Source organism: Pseudorasbora parva, chromosome 20, assembly GCF_024679245.1.
Source record: "Pseudorasbora parva isolate DD20220531a chromosome 20, ASM2467924v1, whole genome shotgun sequence".
Lineage (NCBI taxonomy): Eukaryota > Metazoa > Chordata > Actinopteri > Cypriniformes > Gobionidae > Pseudorasbora > Pseudorasbora parva.
The window spans coordinates 43113992-43135523 of NC_090191.1; the positions used below are offsets into that span (position 1 = coordinate 43113992).

At 37.3% G+C, this 21532-nt stretch overlaps 1 protein-coding gene across 11 annotated transcripts in view; it reads left to right on the forward strand.

Annotated features, from left to right (window-relative positions):
- Nucleotides 1-21532, forward strand: part of pthlha (parathyroid hormone-like hormone a) — a 235193-nt gene that overhangs the window by 142941 nt on the left and 70720 nt on the right. The window contains exon 1 of one of the 11 annotated variants that reach the window (XM_067428468.1): nt 4365-4491. The exons of the other annotated variants lie outside the window; for them this stretch is intronic. The gene's annotated coding sequence lies outside the window, so the exon portion shown is untranslated. Of the gene's footprint in view, nt 1-4364; nt 4492-21532 lie in introns of those variants that run through there. 11 annotated transcript variants of the gene reach the window in all.

The following is a 21532-nucleotide window of genomic DNA, read 5'->3' on the forward strand; positions in this document are numbered from 1 at the left end:
TGAAATGCATGAAGTGATGAAATGCATGCTCTGATGAAATGCATGAAGTGATGAAATGCATGCTCTGATGAAATGCATGAAGTGATGAAATGCATAAAGTGATGAAATGCATGCTCTGATGAAATGCATGAAGTGATGAAATGCATGCTCTGATGAAATGCATGCTCTGATGAAATGCATGAAGTGATGAAATGCATGAAGTGATGAAATGCATGCTCTGATGAAATGCATGCTCTGATGAAATGTATGCTCTGATGAAATGCATGCTCTGATGAAATGCATGAAGTGAGAAATGCATGAAGTGATGAAATGCATGCTCTGATGAAATGCATGCTCTGATGAAATGCATGAAGTGAGAAATGCATGAAGTGATGAAATGCATGCTCTGATGAAATGCATGCTCTGATGAAATGTATGCTCTGATGAAATGTATGCTCTGATGAAATGCATGCTCTGATGAAATGCATGAACTGATGAAATGCATGAAGTGATGAAATGCATGCTCTGATGAAATGCATGCTCTGATGAAATGCATGCTCTGATGAAATGCATGAACTGATGAAATGCATGAACTGATGAAATGCATGAACTGATGAAATGCATGCTCTGATGAAATGCATGAACTGATGAAATGCATGAACTGATGAAATGCATGAACTGATGAAATGCATGAACTGAGGAAATGCATGAACTGATGAAATGCATGCTCTGATGAAATGCATGAACTGATGAAATGCATGAACTGATGAAATGCATGAACTGATGAAATGCATGAAGTGATGAAATGCATGAAGTGATGAAATGCATGCTCTGATGAAATGCATGCTCTGATGAAATGTATGCTCTGATGAAATGCGTGCTCTGATGAAATGCGTGCTCTGATGAAATGTGTGCTCTGATGAAATGCGTGCTCTGATGAAATGCATGCTCTGATGAAATGCATGCTCTGATGAAATGCATGCTCTGATGAAATGTATGCTCTGATGAAATGCATGCTCTGATGAAATGCATGCTCTGATGAAATGCATGCTCTGATGAAATGCATGAACTGATGAAATGCATGCTCTGATGAAATGCATGAAGTGATGAAATGCATCCTCTGATGAAATGCATGCTCTGATGAAATGCATGAACTGATGAAATGCATGAACTGATGAAATGCATGAACTGATGAAATGCATGCTCTGATGAAATGCATGAAGTGATGAAATGCATCCTCTGATGAAATGCATGCTCTGAAATGCATGAACTGATGAAATGCATGAACTGATGAAATGCATGAACTGATGAAATGCATGAACTGATGAAATGCATCCTCTGATGAAATGCATGAACTGATGAAATGCATGAACTGATGAAATGCATCCTCTGATTAAATGCATCCTCTGATGAAATGCATGCTCTGATGAAATGCATCCTCTGATGAAATGCATGCTCTGATGAAATGCATGAACTGATAAAATGGATAAACTTGCATTTCAATCAAAAGCATTGCTGAGACCATGTTCAGCCTTTGATGGAAACGGTATTCTGGTGGCTGTGGCTCTTCCAGCAGGATAATGCTCCTGACACAAAGCACAAATGCTTCAGGAATGGTTTGAGGAGCACAACAACCAGTTTGAGGCGTCGACTCGGCCTCCAGATTCCCCAGATCTCAATCCAATCGAGCATCTGTGGGATGAGCCGAACAAACAAGTCCGCACTTACAGGACTTAAATGATCTGCTGCTAACATCTTGGTGCCGGATGCCACAGCACACCTTCAGAAGCCAATGCCTCAACGGGTCAGGGGGTCCAACGCAATATTAGAAAGGTGGTCATTATGTTATGCCTGATCGGTGTACATCTACAGTACTGTCAACCAGTTGGAAAAAGAAAAATTGTTGACCAAACGTTTGGACACATCACTATCTGTAATGTTTTTGAAAGAAGTTTCTTCTGCTCATCAAGCCGGCATTTATTTGATCAATAAAAAAAATGTAATCTGTATTTTTGTGATATTTTATTACAATTTAAAATATTTGTTTTTCAGTGTATTCTCCTTTAAATGCTGATGTATTTGTGTGCTCAGAGCTGAATGTTCAGGATGGTTCCTCCAGTCTTCAGTGATCATGATCCTTCAGAAATCATTCTCAGATGAGGATTCATTAAGAGTGCTGGACACAGAGCTGATGATTAATAAATCAGCATTTAAAGGAGAATACACTACATTTTAAATTGTAATAATATATCACAATATTACATTTGTTTCTGTATTTTTGATCAAATAAATGCCGGCTTGATGAGCAGAAGAAACTTCTGTCAAAAACATTACAGATAGTGATGAGTCCAAACGTTTGGCCTGTACTGTAAGTACCAAGTCCTCTGTTAATGTCAAAAGAGTTAGCAGTGAAAGTCAATGGTTTGTGTTTAGTTTTGTACGTGTGCATGAATATTAAAATATTCCTGGAAATCTTGCGGATGAAGAGCAGAGTTGGATACATTTGGAGGAACTGGAACCAATAACCAGGAGAGAAGTCAGTGACATGGATCATTTCTCTATCTGCTAACGATCTTGACATCGGACTCGCTCATTTGTTTTCCGCCTTGTCTTTGGATTTGAATCTGGTGGTGGAAAAGTGAAGGCTAGACCATGAATTGGCTCCAAATCCGGGAGCTGGACAGCTTGTGTTTTTCCAGGGTTTAGTGCGAACAGAAGCAGTTCTCAGACTAGCATAAGGATAAGGAAAAAAACATCAAAATAAATATCCTAAACAAAGATAAAAGATAACAATATACAAACATTTCATTCAAAGCATATGCTAATAATAATTACAATATAGGCGTAAGGATAATATTACCACTTTATGAAGTTATTAGGGAACACTTTATTGCAATATTCCACTCTTTTTTTCTGACTATAAACAACTTTTGTAACTTTTATAATGAACTGAATCTTGTCCTTTTTCACTGTAAATTCATCTTTTTAATATATATATATATTAATTATATTAATTATATTGTGTTGGTCCCCCTGACCGGTTGAGGCATGGACTCCACTCGACCACTGAAAGTGTGCTGTGGTATCTGGCACCAAGATGTTAGCAGCAGATCCTTTAAGTCCTGTATGTGCAGACTTGTTTGTTCGGCTCATCCCACAGATGCTCGATTGGATTGAGATCTGGGGAATCTGGAGGCCGAGTCGACGCCTCAAACTGGTTGTTGTGCTCCTCAAACCATTCCTGAAGCATTTGTGCTTTGTGTCAGGAGCATTATCCTGCTGGAAGAGCCGCAGCCACCAGAATACCGTTTCCATCAAAGGCTGAACATGGTCTCAGCAATGCTTAGGTAGGTGGAGCGTGTCAAAGTAACATCCACATGGATGGAGGAACCAAGGTTTCCCAGCAGAACATTGGCCAAAGCATCACACTGCCTCCGCCGGCTCGCCTTCTTCCCATAGTGCATCCTGGGGCCATGTGTTCCCCAGGTAAGCCACACACACACACACACACCCGGCCATCCACGTGATGTAGAAGAACACGTGATTCCTCAGACCAGGCCACCTTCTTCCATCGCTCCGTGGTCCAGTTCTGATGCTCACGTGCCACTGTTGGTGCTTTCGGCGGGGTCAGGGGTCAGAGGTCACCCTGACTGGTCCATACGCCTCAAACTGAGCTGCTCTGTGTATTCTGACAGCTTTCTATCAGAACCAGCATTAACTTCTGGAGCAGTTTGAGCTCCAGTAGCTCGTCTGTTTGATCGGACCCCACGGGCCAGCCTTCGCTCCCCATGGTCATCAATGAGCCTTGGCCGCCCATGACCCTGTGGCCGGTTCTCCACTGGTCCTTCCTTGGAGCACTTTTGATAGATACTGACCACTGCAGACCGGGAACAGCCCACAAGAGCTGCAGTTTTGGAGATGCTCTGACCCAGTCGTCTAGCCGTCACAATCTGGCCAAACTCGCTCAAATCCTTACGCTTGCCCATTTCTCCTGCTTCACACACATCAACTCTGAGGACTAAATGTTCACTTGCTGCCGAATATATCCCACCCACTGATCCATTCATGTTTGTAGATTGGTCTTTTTTGTTGCAGAAAACTTTCATGACAGACACTGAGGTACGAGTTAGGGTAATGGCTTTATTTTTCACGGCTACTTGGACAAATTGATAGGGGATTCCTGATGCCATATAAACTGTGGAAGCTTTCATTATGGGTAAGAGTAACACTTTCAACATGTTAATTAAAGAATCTGCTAATGTTAAAAAATAATGAACTTGTGAAATTAGATTTTAAATGTATTTGTTTGCTTTGCAGACAAATCAGCGCAGTAAAAAACCCAAAGTGGCGAGGGAGAGGTTGACTGAAGTCGTGTTTTACTGCGCTGTGTTTTACGATGTGGTTTTCTCAGGGCCATGTTTCCTCCACACAGCCACTCAAACGGAGGCAAAAAATAATGAGTACAACTGCACGTCGAGTGGGTAACACGGAGGAAAAAACCAGCGCAATTAGGTGAATTAGGTTGGGCTGCGCTCTGTTCAAGCCGAGTCTGATTTCCTCCATTAAACCGAGCAGGGGAAGCACTTTATAGAGCAGAACCGTCCCAGTGAATATCCCTGGCGTCAAAATAGCTGCCCTGTCGCCTAGCGCTCAACTGTATTTTAAACAACTTGATTAAGTTGAAATAACCACCCCACCCGAGAGGCAATGAGTTATTACTGCAAAGTACAGACGGCTTTACACCCCGCTGGCAAAGCAAACACAAAAAAATGCCACTTTGCTTTTTGTTGGAATGCGCAAGAGTTTTAGTGCACACATCAGTACTCCGTAATATTGATTTAACTATCAATTGAGAGCCACATTTGAGATGAATAATGACGTGAACTGAATCAACATTGAAGTCTGAATAATGACACCGAGAGCTGTTTCATATTTGATTAACTGTGCATCGTTTTTTTTCCGTTACTGTATACCGATGCTAAGGTACACTGAAAAAAATGCTCTTCTTACTCAGTCATTTTGTCTTGTTTCCAGTCTAAATATCTAACAATTCTTAAATCAAGATGCATTTACTAGATCAGTTAAACGACATAAGATATTTTTTCTTGTTTTGTTGGAAATATGATCAAAATGAAGTGAGTTTTTGCTTAAAACAGGCAAAATGATGTCCTCCAACCAATACGCCTGTACAGTAGGTCGTTTGTCACTTCCTTTAAAATAGATCGAACAGGAGTGTTTCCTAAACTTGTGCTTTTTAAAGTTTAGTCATTTTAAAGCTTTTTTCCCTTTTATTTGCATAAAATTTCAGGTTTTGCATAGCTCAGTTAGTAGAGCATTGCATTACACTGCAAAAAATGCTTTTGTTACTCAGTATTTTTGTCTCGTTTCTAGGCTAAATATCTAACAATTCTTAAATCAAGATGCATTTACTAAATAAGTAAAATGACATTTTTCCTTGTTTTCTTAAAAATAAAATCTAAATGAAGTGAGTTTTTGCTTAAAACAGGCAAAATGATCTGCCAATGGGGTGAGAAAAATAATCTTAATTCTTGTTTTCGTCCCAAACAGAAATCAGATTATTTTTCTCACCCCATTGGAAGATCATTTTACCTGTTTTAAGCAAAAACTCACTTCATTTACAATTGTTTTTCTCCAAAAAACAAGCAAAAATATATTGCGTCATTTTACTTATCTAGTAAATTAATCTTGTTTTAAGAATTTTTACATACTTAGACTGGAACAAGAAAAAAATAAGAGTATTTTTTTGCAGTGTAAAATGTAGGGGAGTCCTCTCTCAGAATATTTTTTAATGGAGTAACGTTAGATGCCATTTACATTAAATACAAATATACCGCCGTTTACTAAACAATTGATTGGGCCAGACAAAATGATGAGTTATTTACCGCAGCAATAGTGTAGGGGTAAGACGCACGGCATCAAGTTTTAACGCAAATCGATCTGAGGTTCGAAAAATAACTCAAAATGAAGAGAGTTTATGCTTAAAATAAGATAAATAATCTGCCAATGGGGTGAGAAAAATAATCTTGTTTTCTGTTTGAGTTAAGATTATTTTTCTCACCCCATTGGCAGATTATTTATCTTATTTTAAGCAAAAACTCTCTTCATTTTGAGTTATTTTTTCCCAAAACAAAAGACAATAATTTTTACTTGTCTAGTAAATTTTTCTTAATGTAAGAATTTTTGACTAGAAACAAGACAAAAATACTAAATAAGAAAAGCTTTTTTTTGCAGTGTGGCATGCCTATCTGAGTGTGGTATAACCACACTTGTTAGCAAATAATCAGAATAATTAGCCTGACGTGGTCTTACTCAACTCTAGTGAGAATATGAGTCTGATGCTCCATTGGGCTGTGATTATGGGGCGTTTCAACCCAACCAGGAAAGACCTCGATTGGACAGACCGACAACCAATCAGAGCAACGAAGGGACGCATTGTCAAATGCCAACAGAGTTCAACTGCACTGTGTTGCCAAGTATGCTTTTTTTTCTCCCGCGGGTTGTTTTCTATGTCCGCGGGTTGAAGCGACTATTATGTGATATATAGACCCATGAGTGCGAAGGCAGGCAACCTTGCCAAAATAACACACATTTTACCCCCCAAACGCCATTTTTTCCCCGGAGAGCCCCCCCGAGAAGCTATTGTTTAGGGCTAGTGGTTGGCGGGTTTTGTTGTATAAACTTGGCAACCCTGTCTGCACGCGCGCTGAAATCAGGCTGGAATTCACGATCTTTGCCGGTGTTGTAAAAAAATAACATAATTGAATGAGACACAGCGCTTACCCAACATGATCATCATTTCTGAGAGAAATAGTGAAGCTGATGCAGATACAAACAAGCTCTCCGTTTAGGATTCGAACAAATATAACCCAAGCCCCTTTGATGACGTGATGATTACGTTACTGTTGATCATCTGTCCATCATCGTCTAAAGCCCGCCCTGATGATTTCATTGGTCCGAACAGTTTCTGTTCGGGGATAATTACTCCTCTATGGAGCAAGGCCAGACCAAACTGCCCGACCTAAAAATATTCTGGGCGGGGCTAAGTTCGGCTGGCATCCAGGCTACAGAATAATGAAAATTGCGTGATAAACTGGACTGAAGAGTTCTGCTTGTGTCATGTAAACATCTTACTGCGATTACGACCTTATTCTGATTATTATAAATAGTTGCGTTATTGTTTCAAAGCATCTTTACAGAAAATCATGTAAATGTTTATTATGACTTCATATCTTCAGAGCTGGGTGGTTTAATCAGGGTTGCAAACTTTCCTGGATTTCTTTGGAAGCTTTCCAAGATTTTTTGGCAAGTTTCTGGAAATTTAACAGAAAATGTCCACCCCTTTGCAACCTTAGTGATAATATAGTTTACACTTTTTGGCCAATACGAGCAATCAAGCCATTGAGATTTGCTATATTGTATATAAATAGCCGACTTTATATATCCAATTTTATGCAAAGAAAAAAAGGGGCGGGGCCTGGTTGAGTTAGTCCGGTTATGATAAGGCATGGGGAATTTCCCAAACACCAATCACAACACACTGTTGACCAATCAGAGCGCAGTGTGCTTTTTAGAAGGCGGGGCTTCATAGAGACAATAACTAAACAGAGTTACTGACAGACTGGTAAGAGAGGAGCCGCAACAATATAATCGGAAATGATAAATAACATCCAGTTCTTCATGAACTGTTTATCACGCTGCAATCCGCTTTGGGACTGGAGCTTAATTTAACACTCATCAATGGCATTTGTATTCTTTATTAAATTTGTCTTCTCTTAATTCTCGTAGACAAATTCATTGGTTTCTGTTTATTTATAAAACTCTTATTGGGAAAACACCATTATATTTATGATCACTCCTTAATATCCGTAACACTCGTCGCAATCTGCGCTCTAGTAATTTCATTAATTTATGTATACCTAAAGTCCGTGATGCTTTTGGTCGTTCTTCTTTTCATTTTTCTGCTGCCTACGATTGGTATCATTTGCAGCAGACTTTAAAGCTTAGTTCATTTATTTCCCTATCCTCCAATTCAATTTGGCCAATGATACAAGATCGCTGTACTTGTTTTTAGTTATTTGTTTGTTTTAAAAGTTACGTTTAAGCTGTATTTTTGTATTCATTTTATGTTTTTACCGTATTATATCTGCTTCTTATGCTGCCGTTTGGCCAGGTCGTCATTGTAAATGAGAACCTGTTCTCAACTGACTTACCTGGTTTAAAAAAAAAACAAAAAAAAACCAATGGAGAATGTCGGAAATAATCAACATTTAAGCAGGAAAACCTGACGAATTTGTTAACAAGGGCAAAACAATTGCCTCTTTAAGACATTTGTCCTCGTATAGAACATTATACCTTTATGGTTCTAAACCTTTTTCTCTTAGAATAATTCATATGAAGTGGCTGCTCTGTGATTCCCAGGGTTGTGTGAACAGGGTGTGTGTGTGTGTGGGCATGTTTTTGTGACATATGAGGACACAAATGTGTATAATGCCATGGGTATGACACAGGTATTACAGGAGAGGGTGAAATATGAGGACATTACCCATGGCCCCACTTTACAAAAGGCTTATAAATCACACAGGAGGAGTTTTTATGAGAAAGTAAAAATGCAGAATGTTTCCTGTCATGGGTAGGTTTAGGGGCATTGTGTGTGTGTGTGTGTGTGTGTGTGTGTGTGTGTGTGTGTGTGTGTGTGTGATGGGTAGGTTTAGGGGTAGTGTGTGTGTGTGTGTGTGATGGGTAGGTTTAGGGGCAGTGTGTGTGTATGTGTGTGTGTGTGTGATGGGTAGGTTTAGGGGCAGTGTGTGTGTGTGTGTGTGTGATGGGTAGGTTTAGGGGCAGTGTAAGGGGATAGAAAATATGGTTTGTACAGTATAAAAACCATTACGCCTATGGAATGTCCCTGTATGTCACAAAAACAAGTGTGTGTGTGTGTGTGTGTGTGTGTACTTGTCTACCTATCTAACAGGGGACCTTGGCGTCGTTACACACTCACCAACAGGGGACCTCTGAGCCAAGAGGGGACATTTTTCAAGTCCCCTGTTGGTCATGCATTAAATCATGTGAAAATGAAGTAAAAAACTAAAGAAATGCTCTGGTGATTTTTAAAATGTTTGACCAAGTAAGGACCTACAGGTGTGTGTGTTTAAATCATGTTAAAATCAAGAAACAACACTCTGGTGAATTTTTAAAAATTTTGACCAAGAGGGGACCTAAGAGTGTGTGAGTGTTTAAGGCCATGCTCAGCAGCTCCCCTGTAGGCTGGAGCAGGAACTGTAATAGCCCTTAAACACACGTCGTTCACACACACACACACTCCTCTATTGTTTGAATGGCCTGCTGTCCTCTGACTCTAGAGCTGCTGTTTAACAGGCTGCTTACTAAAGGAACAAACATTATATAGATTATATCTCTTTACTAAATACCCTGACTAGTTTCAAACTTTGCATTACTTTAAAATTAAATACTACAGGATCCAAGAAAAAACAATTAAAAAATCTAAACAACCAGGATGTAATTAGAAATACATCTGCCATCAAAATGTGTGTGTCCTCAGTTTCTACAAATAAATATAGTAAATACCATCCATCATGGCCGTGGAGAGACCGTAAAACTTTATTAAATTATTAAGGGATCTCATTCAATGCTTTTGTAAACATTTTTTGTTTCTGTGTATATATATAACATTTTAATGACAGTGGCCTATAATTATTGAAAAATAATGCATTATTTTATTTATTAAAAAAAAAAAGGTACGGTAAATGGGACAAACTTTGCATCTAAAGTTCTTTTAAACAAGTGTTAACATAGACATTATTAAAAACATTTTATTTTAGCCAAGTATTTGTAAAAATAATGTGTGACTTTTGGCCCATATAAAGGCCCATCTTACCACCTTATACATTTATGAGCTTTTTAAACTAACCACTTTTGATTTATTTATGTTTAACTAAATGAATCAGGTCCCCTGTTAGATAGTAAATCACGACGCCTGTGTGTTTGCTGTGACATTTCTTATCATCACAAACACACTGTAAAGATTTAGAGTTTTTACAGCAATACCTGAGTTTAAAGGGTTAAATCAAGCAGAAATAGCTCTCTAATGTATTAATTGCAGGTCATTATTGAATAGTGATTATGTTACACACACACACTGACTCAGGTCCCCTGTTAGATAGTAAATCACGACGCCTGTGTGTTTGCTGTGACATTTCTTATCATCACAAACACACTGTAAAGATTTAGAGTTTTTACAGCAATACCTGAGTTTAAAGGGTTAAATCAAGCAGAAATAGCTCTCTAATGTATTAATTGCAGGTCATTATTGAATAGTGATTATGTTACACACACACACTGACTCAGGTCCCCTGTTAGATAGTAAATCACGACGCCTGTGTGTTTGCTGTGACATTTCTTATCATCACAAACACACTGCAAAGATTTAGAGTTTTTACAGCAATACCTGAGTTTAAAGGGTTAAATCAAGCAGAAAAAGCTCTCTAATGTATTAATTGCAGGTCATTATTGAATAGTGATTACGTTACACACACACACTGACTCAGGTCCCCTGTTAGATAGTAAATCACGACGCCTGTGTGTTTGCTGTGACATTTCTTATCATCATAAACACTCTGCAAAGATTTAGAGTTTTTACAGCAATAACTGAGTTTAAAGGGTTAAATCAAGCAGAGATAGCTCTCTAATGTATTAATTGCAGGTCATTATTGAATAGTGATTACGTTACACACACACTGACTCAGGTCCCCTGTTAGATAGTAAATCACGACGCCTGTGTGTTTGCTGTGACATTTCTTATCATCACAAACACACTGTAAAGATTTAGAGTTTTTACAGCAATACCTGAGTTTAAAGGGTTAAATCAAGCAGAAATAGCTCTCTAATGTATTAATTGCAGGTCATTATTGAATAGTGATTATGTTACACACACACACTGACTCAGGTCCCCTGTTAGATAGTAAATCACGACGCCTGTGTGTTTGCTGTGACATTTCTTATCATCACAAACACACTGTAAAGATTTAGAGTTTTTACAGCAATACCTGAGTTTAAAGGGTTAAATCAAGCAGAAATAGCTCTCTAATGTATTAATTGCCGGTCATTATTGAATAGTGAATATGTTACACACACACTGACTCAGGTCCCCTGTTAGATAGTAAATCACGATGCCTGTGTGTTTGCTGTGACATTTCTTATCATCATAAACACTCTGCAAAGATTTAGAGTTTTTACAGCAATACCTGAGTTTAAAGGGTTAAATCAAGCAGAAATAGCTCTCTAATGTATTAATTGCAGGTCATTTTTGAATAGTGATTACGTTACACACACACTCACTCAGGTCCCCTGTTAGATAGTAAATCACGACGCCTGTGTGTTTGCTGTGACATTTCTTATCATCACAAACACACTGCAAAGATTTAGAGGTTTTACAGCAATACCTGAGTTTAAAGGGTTAAATCAAGCAGAAATAGCTCTCTAATGTATTAATTGCAGGTCATTATTGAATAGTGATTATGTTACACACACACTCACTCAGGTCCCCTGTTAGATAGTAAATCACGACGCCTGTGTGTTTGCTGTGACATTTCTTATCATCACAAACACTCTGTAAAGATTTAGAGTTTTTACAGCAATACCTGAGTTTAAAGGGTTAAATCAAGCAGAAATAGCTCTCTAATGTATTAATTGCAGGTCATTATTGAATAATGAATATGTTACACACACACACTGAGTCAGGTCCCCTGTTAGATAGTAAATCACGACGCCTGTGTGTTTGCTGTGACATTTCTTATAATCACAAACACACTGTAAAGATTTAGAGTTTTAACAGCAATACCTGAGTTTAAAGGGTTAAATCAAGCAGAAATAGCTCTCTAATGTATTAATTGCAGGTCATTATTGAATAATGAATATGTTACACACACACACTGACTCAGGTCCCCTGTTAGATAGTAAATCACGACGCCTGTGTGTTTGCAGTGACATTTCTTATAATCACAAACACACTGTAAAGATTTAGAGTTTTTACAGCAATACCTGAGTTTAAAGGGTTAAATCAAGCAGAAATAGCTCTCTAATGTATTAATTGCCGGTCATTATTGAATAGTGATTACGTTACACACACACTCACTCAGGTCCCCTGTTAGATAGTAAATCACGACGCCTGTGTGTTTGCAGTGACATTTCTTATCATCACAAACACACTGTAAAGATTTAGAGTTTTTACAGCAATACCTGAGTTTAAAGGGTTAAATCAAGCAGCAATAGCTCTCTAATGTATTAATTGCAGGTCATTATTGAATAGTGATTATGTTACACACACACTCACTCAGGTCCCCTGTTAGATAGTAAATCACGACACCTGTGTGTTTGCTGTGACATTTCTTATCATCATTAACACACTGTAAAGATTTAGAGTTTTTACAGCAATACCTGAGTTTAAAGGGTTAAATCAAGCAGAAATAGCTCTCTAATGTATTAATTGCAGGTCATTATTGAATAGTGATTATGTTACACACACACACTGACTCAGGTCCCCTGTTAGATAGTAAATCACGACGCCTGTGTGTTTGCTGTGACATTTCTTATCATCACAAACACACTGCAAAGATTTAGAGTTTTTACAGCAATACCTGAGTTTAAAGGGTTAAATCAAGCAGAAATAGCTCTCTAATGTATTAATTGCAGGTCATTATTGAATAGTGATTACGTTACACACACACTGACTCAGGTCCCTGTTAGATAGTAAATCACGACGCCTGTGTGTTTGCTGTGACATTTCTTATCATCATAAACACACTGTAAAGATTTAGAGTTTTTACAGCAATAACTGAGTTTAAAGGGTTAAATCAAGCAGAAATAGCTCTCTAATGTATTAAATGCAGGTCATTATTGAATAGTGATTACGTTACACACACACACTGACTCAGGTCCCCTGTTAGATAGTAAATCACGACGCCTGTGTGTTTCTCTCCTCAACCCCCCACTCACAATTTACATTTCAATAAAGGAGACTTGAAAAACCAGTTTGTGAACCACAGGCCAATAGAGCTCAATATACCAATGTGGCAGAACCCTTCTCAAATAAACTAGAGAAGATGCTGGGATTTGCCCTGCCAAATTAAACTAAATTACAGTTTTTACAATCGCTAGGCCACATTTCTCAATACTTTGGTCATTTTCAAAACTTGTTCTCCAAACCAACTTTCCGCTTCACAGCAGTTATTTCACATTCAAAATCCACAAAAACTAACAAAACACTTAATTCATGTCTCAAATCAAGTGCCAATGATCCACAGTTTAGCTCGCACAGACTGAAGTTGTGATCACTCTGTGAAGAGTTTTGAAAAAGTGACCAACATTTGTTTGACAAATTTGAGAGTGCCAGAGACTTTGACTAAGGAGAATATTCTGAGCACACTGTGTGATGTTATTGAGATCTTTTATGAAACTTTTTAGAGGTGACAAAAGTGAGAGTTCCAGAGTATCTAGCTGAAGAAAAAAGTCTGAGCACAGCGTGCGATACTGTTGAGATCCCTTCTGAAACTTTAGAGGAGACACATATGAGCAATCCAGTCTCTCTAGCCAAGGAGACAAATCAGAGCATAGTATGTGATGTTGTTGAGATCTCTTATGAAACTTTAGTGGAGATAAACATGAGAGAATGTCATTTTTTGTCTCAGGATAAACATGTGAGAAGCAGGAGACTTAGCCTTATGTCTCAATTTGATGTTCACTTGATCTCATTTCTGTCTAGGAGAAAGATGTGAGTTGAGAAGGAGATCTCAGGTTTGATTTTCCTTTCCTCTAGGTTGGCCTTTGGTTCACAAACTGGGTTTTTAGGGCCCTATAAAATCCGTTTTATTTTTTCCCAAATTCTGTTTTTTCCGTTTTAATTTTTGCAGATTCCTTTTTTTCCGTTAAAATGTTTGGTAATTCAGTTTTTTTACCCTTTACTGTAATTTTGGTGAAAAAAGAGTTTGCTTTTAATGTTAATATAATACAACATAAAACAAAAAATAGGAATGACCTTAAATTTATCGAGGTAACAAACATCACATTTACTTTTTAGGACAAATATGATATTTGACATAACACTGCACTTCAAATACTTCAAATATTAATGGTTATTAGCTTTAAACTTTCCGGTAAAATAAATTATAATAGTTTATATAAGTTAAAATGAAAGTGCTCCATTAGCTTTTTCTTTCAAGTTTTTATTTTTATTTTAAAAATAACTAAAAAAAAAAAATCATAAGAATCATATTTTACAGTACTCTTAAGTACTATTAAGTAAAACATTTAAATTTGAAAATTAACAAAAAAAAAAAACATTGCACCATGAAATCATGTAGTGAATTGTTCTGTGTGTTTAACAATCACCATAATGATATCCAGAGCTGTGAAAAATAAAAATACACGAAAACACAACACTGCCAGAAGTTTTTTTCCCCAACTTCAAAGGCCCCTTTAAATGATTAAAAGGGTCAATATATAATTGTGGGAGATTTTGAGTTTGAAAAATTCTGGGAAAAAATATATTTATTTACAAAATATTATTATCTTTCCTGATAAATCATCCCTGAAATATTTTGTTTTTATTCATTGCCAAGCTCAGGCATAATTTATTTCAGATATTTAGTTTTAAAAACAAAAAGTTTAGTCATTATTTGGTCAACTATGTTACGGACAAAACCAATACGTTTTAACTTTAAGTAAATGGCAGACATTTAAAAAAATCATTACTCTTTGAAGAATATGTGTCTATTTACCTACCTTTTCAATTCAAATACCCTATTAATTTAGAAAATACACATTTTGTTCAATTAAAACCCTTAATTTCAAGTTCTGAAGTAACCGGTCTGTATATTTTTTTTCCAAACTGCTAGATTTATGATAATTTTTTTGATTAAATTATGCTGAGGTATATATTTGACAGCTACTCAGTTTCTAAATATTTACTTGGAGATTAGGGAACCATTAAAATACATATATTTTTTAAAAAACATAATGGTAACTTAATTGACAGCCCAGTATCATAGTTGACAAAAGTAACATAGTTGACTGGACATGACAAAGTAGGATGATGTATTTAACAAAAACAATCCTAAACTATATCAATTATTATATATTAGCTAATCTTTTATTGTATTGAATCAAGACCTGTTGAATTTTTCATGACATAAAGGAGAAATACAGACGCACATCAGTTTACAAGGATCAATCACAACTTTATTAACAAGCACATACACTCACCTAAAGGATTACTAGGAACACCTGTTCAATTTCTCATTAATGCAAATTTCTAATCAACCAATCACATGGCAGTTGCTTCAATGCATTTAGGGGTGTGGTCCTGGTCAAGAAAATCTCCTGAACTCCAGACTGAATGTCAGAATGTGAAAAAAAGGTGATTTACTACAAGCAATTTTGAGCGTGGCATGGTTGTTGGTGCCAGACGGGCCGGTCTGAGTATTTCACAATCTGCTCAGTTTCTGGGATTTACACACACAACCATTTCTAGGGTTTACAAAGAATGGTGTGAAAAGGGAAAAACATCCAGTATGCGGCAGTCCTGTGGGCGAAAATGCCTTGCTGATGCTAGAGGTCAGAGGAGAATGGGCCGACTGATTCAAGCTGATAGAAGAGCAACTTTGACTGAAATAACCACTCGTTACAACCGAGATGTAACGGTCACAACACGCACAACCTTTAGGCGGATGGGCTACAACAGCAGAAGACCCCACCGGGTACCACTCATCTACACTACAAATACGAAAAAGAGGCGAAAATTTGCACAGGCTCACAAAAATTAGACAGTTGAAGACTGGAAAAATGTTGCCTGGTCTGATGAGTCTCGATATCTGTTGAGACATTCAGATGGTAGAGTCACTTAGTGCCAATTGGGCATCGTTTAAATGCCACGGCCTACCTGAGCATTGTTTCTGACCATGTCCATCCCTTTATGACCACCATGTACCCATCCTCTGATGACTACTTCCATCAGGATAATGCACCATGTCACAAAGCTCCAATCATGGTTTCTTGAACATGACAATGAGTTGACTGTACTAAAATGGCCGCCACAGTCACCAGATCTCAACCCATTAGAGCATCTTTGGGATGTGGTGGAACGGGAGCTTCGTGCCCTGGATGTGCATCCCACAAATCTCCATCAACTGCAAGATGCTATCCTATCAATATGGGCCAACATTTCTAAAGAATGCTTTCAGCACCTTGTTGAATCAATGCCAGGTAGAATTAAGGCAGTTCTGAAGGCGAAAGGGGGTCAAACACAGTATTAGTATGGTGTTCCTAATAATCCTTTTGGTGAGTGTTTATCATAAGCAAGAGATCCTAACATAGAAAACAACAAAAACAACAAAAGTATCAAAAAAAGCACTTACACAAAAATTCCACCATGTAAACATTTTGAAAATCTTGTTTGTGGAATGAAAAAAATAATAGTGCACTGCAATAAGTAACAATAACCAAATAGTGTTTTATTCTGTTGGTTAACAGAATAAGTGTGCTGCATTGGATTCAAATTGTAATAGTGCAAACAGTTGTATCTCAAAAACATTCATATGTCAGAACCCAAGTAAAACATTTGCATAACCCTCCAACTTCCAGGCGTCCATGAAACCGGCGGAGACAGAACACACTCCCCATTTTGTAACCCAAGAGCATGGCCAATTATGTTTTTTTTTTCAATGACTTTGTCAAGCTCAATCAAGTAATCTTTGTGTGTGTGTGTGTGTGTGTGTGTGTGTGTGTGTGTGTGTGTGTGTGTGTGTGTGTGTCTGTGTGTCTGTGTGTTTTGTTTTGAGCATGTTTTTGTGACATATGAGGACAAAAATGTGTATAATGACATGGGTATGACATATAGGTATTACAAGGAGAGGGTGAAATATGAGGACATTGGCCATGTCCCCACACTTCAAAATGCTTATAAATCATACAGGATGAGTTTTACCCAAAAAAAGTAAAAATGCAGAATGTTTCCTGTGATGGGTAGGTTTAGGGGTAGGGACAGTGTAAGGGGATAGAAAATATGGTTTGTACAGTATAAAAACCATTACGCCTATGGAATGTCCCCATATGTCACAAAAAAAACAAAAAAAAAAACATAAAAAACGTGTCTTTATCTGTGCGTGTGTGTATATCAGAGGTGTTAGTCCAGGTGCCAGAAAGTAGCCCAGGTGCCAGAAATCCTGTCCAGCCGCTGTTCCAACCATCACCTCTACCAGATAGATGAGCTCATTAATGAAAGCAACTCTTCTAGATGTAGAGGCAGATCCAAAAACATGGCAGGATTTTTACTTTCTGTCACATGGACTATACAAGTATGGTGTCTATATGTGTGTGTGCTTGACCGTATGCTTGTGCCACGTGTTTGTTAGCGTGTGTGTGTGTGCATGTCCTTAGTGATGAAGATATGATTTGGCAATATCTTCCCACACATCTCTTTTTATTTCAACATGACGTGCTGTCACGAGCTGTGAGGCAGGAATCAACCTGAGCACATCCTCAAATGGATACCATAGCGCATCATCACGCATTGGCCAATATTAACGATTGTGTAACGGCGCTGCTTTTCTGCAGCAGATAATCGTGGCATTTGCTTAAAAACAAGTTTACTTTTATAATATTTATTACAAAGTCTTTTATAGTTACTGTACAATTAGAATATTAAATGAACTCCTGAAAACTATGAGAACATGTCATGAATGTCAACTATGTTACTCTTGGTCAACTAAGTTACATTTGCAGAGTAACATAGGTGACTGGTAACCTTGTTGACATTTTTGCTGTTTTTAGGGATAAAATCAAAATGGTTGCCTAGGACCAGACACCAAATGGCATTTTACGGAGAGGTTCTTCTAAAAATTATATGTACAACTGAGTAAAATTGAAATTCAAAGTTATTTATGAATTCATTGTAGTAACATTGTTGACATATGATAAGTACACATTTGCCCCAAGCACTACTTTAAGTGAAATAACTGCAAATGTGGAGGGAGAACATACCTTGGAGTCTTGCTAGTTTTCTCTTCAGGAGAAAATGACATAATGTGGAGCAGGTCATGTGATTTGGAAAACACACTCTTCCTTGAGGGGTGTATTTGCTATGGGTAACTTAGATGACAGCAACTTCTCGGACACATATTCAATTTGTCAATTTCTATTGAAAATGTGACACATTGCCCAAAAAGACACATTGTTCACATTTACCTCAACTTAATGTAAATAATATAATTAAAACTGTTTTTGAATAAGTTTTTTAAATGTTTTTTTAGGTAATGAGATTGTGGTTGTAATTCATTTCGGACGGTTATTTAGTTGACATTTTAGGGATATCTAGTGAATTTTTATAAAGAAATAATTATTTCCATAATAATTAACTATGGAATCTGTAAAGACAAGATCATGAAGAACACTGGAGACTTTTTAAATTTTATTTTAATAAGCACGTTTGCGAAATAAATCTCATGGACATGAAAACTCCCTCAATTATATATTGACCCAAAACTAGATGCTTAATTTTAACTTTAAGGTTACTTATCATGTAAACTACCCATATAGAGCATGTTAAATGCATGTTTGGAACAGACTAACAGAGGGGAAAACGGTCGCATTTGCAGCAGATATGCATTGCTGCCTAATGTGCACATTATAAATCAAAGCACGAGATGACAGGGGTCGAGCAGAACACCGGAAAATCTGACAGAATGGACAATATTTGTCTGTCTGTGCAATACACGAGCGCGGCTCACGCTCTCCATACGGAAAGCTTCTGCGCCGCCTGCGCGTGCAGTGTGAAACCGCCGTTAGCGTCGAGTTTCTTAACTTTTTCGCTGCCGAAAGCAGAGCCGTGGAGACCAACTTCGCCATACTTACATTGTTTTGAAGGGCGAGCTGAAATGACGGGAGGGGTTGTGTCACGAAGATTTGCTTCCCCCGGTCTGCACTTTCCTCAGACATACGTTCTCCACCCACACGACACAGAATTTCATTACAAATATGTAAAATTCCGGGAAATCTGCGTTAACACCAGATTCCGCGTTTATATGCAGATTCCGCGTTAATATGCCAATTCCGCGATTCCGTCCGCGATTCCGTGATCGCGGAAATTATAGGGCCCTAGGTTTTCAAGTCTTCCCTTATTTATTATTATTAAAATGTAAATTGTGTGGGGGGTTGTGTAGATCTACTGTATTTATCTACTGGACCTACTGGATCTACTGGACCTACTGGGCCCAGTTTACAGCAGTTAGTTCACCTACAAATGAAAATTAGCCCATGATTTACTCACCCTCAAGTCATCCCAAGTGTATATGACATTCTTTTTTCAAATGAATAAAATCTGAGTTATTTACATTTATATTAAAATAGTCCTGGCTCTTCCCAGCTTTAAAATGCCAGTGCCTTGTCGGTCCATAAAAGTGCATCTAACCATCATATAACTGATCCACACAGTAACTGATCCATAGACTAAAATACTAGCTTTCGGTTTTCAGTGCCACTCGAATCACATTGCGCTTAAAGGACAACTCTGGTGAGAAATGCCCCTCGGGGTAATTAACAGATGGTTATCGAGTAGATCGTTCTCTGGGATGCGGTTTCATGAAAATCGAATTTAAAGAGTTTTATCTCTAAACACAGATTAGCTTATAATGTTTGTCTATGGGGCATGGAATAAGTGAAATTAAATCGCTAGTTAATTCCACTAACAAGGCTCAAAATAACCTCACACTAACACAGCAGCATAATGAGGGTCCCTACATGCAAACCGCAGCATTGAGAACTTGTTAGAGTACAAACGGTTTAATAAGAAGATACTTTCTAAAGACAGTACATTACACGTTTACAGACTGCAGCCATCTTGGAAAACAGTCTCGACTAGTCGAGCCACGAACGTTGTGCTAAGTGAGCTGGTCGATAGGAATTAAGTTTGTGAAATCTAATTACATGGACTTTTTTTTCTTTTTTTTTCTCTGTTGCGTTCAGTGCTTTCTTCCGGAAACAATGGCCCATATGAGATTCCAAGTCACAGTTCATCACTTAGCACAGCGTTCGTCACTCAAATCTGTTTTTAGAGATAAAACTCTTTACACTTGATTTCCATGAAAACGCATCCCAGAGAACGATCTACTCGGTAACCATCTGTTAATTACTCCGAGGGTCATTTCTCACCGGAGTTGTCCTTTAAAGAGTAACCCTTCTTCACCCATGAATCCTTGACGTATGTGCACTGACAAACGCAGAAGAGAGAAGATAGAGCTAAACAAAACTTAGTGTCAGGGGTTACTCTTTTCATAATAACACTAAAACACAATTTCTTTCAATAAAAATAGTTTGTTTAGTCTATAAAGTTTAAAATATGGACATTGTTCTTACACAAACGTGCCACTTTGCTTCAGAAGGCTCTTCATTACTCACGTGCTATATGGGTGAACACCTAAAGCACACGCCCCAAAAGCTGTATCTCTGACAGTCCACGAATGCTAAACTAAAATGCTAAAATTAATACAAAATTATTTAAAAAAAAAATAGGAAGTATCCCAGTAAACATAGTTGCTTATGTCATAGTAGGTTCAGTTAAGTGAACATACACTTTGAGAAAAAGTAACTTTAAAATTATTAACTTATAAAAAAAAAAAAAAAAAAAAAAAAAAAAAAAATATATATATATATATATATATATATATATATATATATATATATATATATATATATATATATATTTTTTTTTTTTTTTTTATTATTTTATTTTTTTACAGTGAGGACAATACAGTGTTATATTACAACTACTGAGAGACCGTCCTGAAAAGCACTGTTTATTTCATTTGGATCATATCTTTTGTATTTATTTGTGCTTTCACTTGTAATGTGTCTGGGCTAGTGGTTTAGATGTGTTCTTGAAATTGGAATAGAGAATAGTGTGTGTGTTGAGTTTGCTGCTCAACCCCCCACCAGTAATTTACATTTCAATGCATGAAGACTCTCACAGGTGAGACACAGAACCTCACTACTGTTACCGATGTCCTAGACCAAATACACTGCCAAAAATAAATTGAAATTACATGATGAAATGAAATTACAATCACTAGGACATTTCCCAATATTTAGGAGAACTGAGTGAGGAGTTTATAAATTTGCTAACCAACTTTCAGCTTCACAGCAGTTAATTTTACTTTTACAAATCAACTCATTCTTACAGAGCACGGCACAGGTTTATCCAACACTAACATCAGGAACATTATACAATTAAAATGTCTTTACAAAACTAGAATGACACTCTCTGCTGCTTATAATTCACTGCATGCTTACAGTACAGTACAACATTATTCCTAAGTTTCCTCTTTTGAATGGATGGTAACTGGTGTTGGTGTTCAGTTTCATCAAAGTTGCTTTGATAGTGTTTGATTTTTTTAGCAGTATAAATTGCATTACAGTATTACGGTATACATGTTGTAAATTGCTGTCTCATTCAGTTTTGTATTATGTTATT